This window comes from Elephantulus edwardii, unplaced genomic scaffold, assembly GCF_000299155.1.
Source record: "Elephantulus edwardii isolate Elephantulus edwardi_28Jun2011 unplaced genomic scaffold, EleEdw1.0 scaffold00019, whole genome shotgun sequence".
NCBI classification, from domain to species: Eukaryota; Metazoa; Chordata; class Mammalia; order Macroscelidea; family Macroscelididae; genus Elephantulus; species Elephantulus edwardii.
In genome coordinates, this window is record NW_006399769.1 from 12,324,452 (window position 1) to 12,328,358 (window position 3,907).

Below are 3,907 nucleotides of genomic sequence, written 5' to 3' on the forward strand. Positions count from 1 at the left end.
ATGGTCTCTTTAGGGTATATCCCCAGTAGTGGAATTGCTGGGTCAAATGGCATCTCTATTTGCAACTTGTTGAGAAAGCTCCATACTGCCTTCCACAGTGGTTGCCCCATTTTACACTCTCACCAACAGTGAATAATGGTTCAAGTTTCTCCACAACCTCATCCACATTTGTTGCTTGCTGTTCTGTTAAATTTTTCTATTCTGTCTGGGGTGAGATGGTATCTCATAGTTGTTTTAATCTTTATGCAGAACAGGTTATGCGGGAGGCTGGGCTCTATGAGGAGAAATATGGCATCAGGATTAGAGGAAGAATCATCAACAATCTGCATTATACAAATGACACAACCTTGCTTGCTGAAACTGAGGAGGACCTGAAGTACTTGCTGTGGAAGATCAGAAACTACAGTGTTCAGTATTGATTGAAACTCAATTTCAAGACAACAAAGATTCTCACCACTTGGCTGACTGGGAGCACCATAATGGATGGTAAAGAGATTGAGATTGTTCACAGTTTTGGTTTGCTTGGATTCACACACAGTCAACACTCTTGGCAGCAGCAGCGAGGAAATTAAAAGATATATTGTGATGGGAATGTCTGTAGTTAGAGACCTCTCTAAAGTGCTGAAGTGTAAATATGTCAGTCTGGAGACTAAGGTGCCTGATACATGCCATGGTCTTCGCAATCACTTGTTATGCATCAGAGAGCTGGACAATGACTGGGATGATAGAAGAAGAACTGATGTTTTTGAGCTGTGGTGTTGAAGAAGAGCATTGAGTGGACTGCTAGGAAAACAAACAAGTTTGTCCTGGAGAGGGTGAAGGTGGGCTGCTCCTTGGAGGCAAGGATTCTGAAGCTTCATCTGACATACTTTGAACATGTTTCAAGAAGGGACCAGTCCTTGGAGAGGGACATCATGCTTGGGAGAGTAGAAGAACAGTGCAGGAGAGGATGAGATGGATTGATTCTGTGACTAGGGTAATGGGGACAGTGTGTCAGAGATGGTGAGATTGGCACAGGATAGGGCAGAGTTTAGGGCTGTTGTACATAGGGTCACTATAAGTCACAGGCGACTACAAAAACTGTGAAATAGCACCATAGTGAGCTCTTGTGTCCTAGGGGTAAGTAGCTGTGCTGTAATCCTAAATTCACACTGTTTGAGGCCACCAAACTATTATGAAGGAGAAGGATGGGCAGTCTCCCCCTGTGCAATTAACTGCCTCTGAAAACTTGCCAGACAGTAAGCTAAGGGTTGTTTATTACCTTACAGTACACAACAATAACAACAATTATCAAAAGGAACTCCTGCTCCTTGTCCAGAAAGTGTATCTCTCATAATGGAACATCTTTTACCTAAGACAGTAAAGTAACTATAAGGATTACTGGGAATCACTTGTTTCTGTAAGATTATGGATACCAGAATATAGCAAGTTAATTCATGCTGGTAGTCCTTTTTGAGTGAAACCCTGAAACAACCAAACAAACAAACAAAAAAACAAACAAGCAAGCAATTGGAATCCAGAAACAAGATATTCCTTTGAAAATGGAACTTTTTTTATGTGCTCCAGCCTTGAACCTGCCCATAAGAACCTCTTATTTCCTTTACATTATTGGGAGTGGAGGACTGGTTCTAGGAGTAGGCACTCAGGTCATGGGTCCAGCTGAATAAAAAAATAGCATACGTAAGCAAGAGACATGAGATGGTAACCAAATGGTTGCTGCATTGTTTTTGAACTCTAGCATCAGTAGCTCTCTCAGCTCCTGAGATTTCAGGGAGGGATCTTACGATATTCATCCCACACGCGATACAACAAAATAAGAGAAATCTATGGCTCCCAAATGTTTATAATCTTAATTATCAGATACTGATTTTGAAAGGACCTGTCCTTCAATTTAAGGTCTATTGTTGTTATTAGATGCCATCCCAACCCTACCTAATGTCTCAACTGTAATATGTTGTTAGAGTTGAGTACTATTCATAGCAACCCTGTGAACAACTGATCTGAACCCTGTGTTACCCTGTGCTGTCCCCCCAATCTCTGATATAATCAAGTTAATTCTTCCAGTCACTGTGTAGATCCATCTCATCCATAATCTTCCTCTCCTTTACTGCCTTTCCATCTTCCCAAGACTGATATCCCTTTCCAAGGAATGACCTATTCTAGCAACACTCCCAAATATGTAAGATGTAGCTTTATCATCTTTGCTTCCAAGGAGCATTCTGATTGCACCTTCTTTCAGGACTACCTGTTTGATTTTTGTGGCAGTCCATAAAATATTCAGCACTATTCTCCAACATCACAGTTCAAAGGCACTTATCACCTCTAGTCATTGTCCAACCATCAGATGCATAACAAGTGACTTAAAAGACCATGGGATGAACCAGGCACACCTTACACCTCAAACTGACATCATTGCTCCTTGATAATTTGGAGAGGTCTCTGACTCTACACTTTGCCAGCACAATGTTTCCTGATCTCCTAATGCTGACACCAACTATATTAATTGTGGATCCAATAAGAGGAAGTATTGACAGTCTCAGTCCTTTCTTGTTCCATCGTGATGTTGCCTATTGGTCCAGTGACAAAGTTTCTTGACATTAAGATATAATTAATATTGAAGGATGCAGTGTTTAACTTTTTGCAGCAAGTGAGTGAAGTCTTTCTGACTCTCAGCAAGCAAGGTTGTGTCATCCATATAACGAAGGCTATTGATAAGTCTTCTTCCCACCCTAATGCCACATCCTTCTTCACAGTCTGACTTCATGAATTATTTTCTCAGCATACATACTGAATAGTTACAGAAAAAGTGTGTACACTCTTCCTGATTTTAAACCATACAGTGCTTTCTTGTTCCGTTCAGATAACAACTTCTTGGGCTATGTGTAGATTTTGCATGAGCACAATTAACTTCTGGAACTCATTTTTCTCAAAGATAGACATAGTTTGTTGTGATCCACACAGTGAGATATCTTTGCATAGTCAACAAAACACAAATAGACATTATTCTGATATTCTTTGACTTCAACTAGTATTTATCTGACCTTAGCATTATATCCTTGGTGCTATGTCCTCTTCTAAGTCCAGCTTAAAAATCTGGCAGTTCTCTGTGTATTGGTCTAGCCATTTTTGAATTATCGTCAGCAGTATTTTCCTCCTGTGATATGAATGATATTGTTCAATAATTTCCACATCCTGTTGGATCACCTTTCTTGGGAATGGAAACACACATGGATTTCTTCCAGACAGTCAGCTGCACTCCAAATTTCCTAGCACAGACTGGTGAGAATATATAGGGGTGCCTCTGTTATTTGAAACATTTCAATTTTTGTTTCATTGATTCTTGAATTAAGATCTATAATCTTCTAAACCAAACTACTTTTCTTCCTAGGCAGAAAAAGAGCTTCTGCATAACTGTCAACAGGTGTTGGCTGAAAGCTACTCTGCCGAAAAGGACCTTTCCTCTAAAGCCTTCAAAAATCCTGACTTAATTTTCTTTACTGATAGGAGCCTCTCAGTAATTAAGGGAATAAGAAGGGCAGCATATGCTATGGTAGACTTGTTTGAGACTGTTGAAAGCTACACCCTGCTCTGAGAACTAGTGCCCAACTGACAAAACTAGTGGTCCTTACTAGAGTCCTGGAGCTGGTTCAGAACAACAAGATTAACCTTTATACCTACTCCAAATATGCTTTTTTAGTTCTCCATACACACACAATCATTTGGAAGGAATGAAGAATCTTAACAGCAAATGTCTCTACTATTAAGTGTACCATCAAGAAAACGAATGCTTACATCAGGCTTTAGTCATGCCTGCTGCATTGGCTGTCATTCATTGTTGAGACCATCAGGTCAGGACTGATTCAGTAGTTGAGGGAAATTGTAGGGCAAATGTCACTGCAAAAACTAC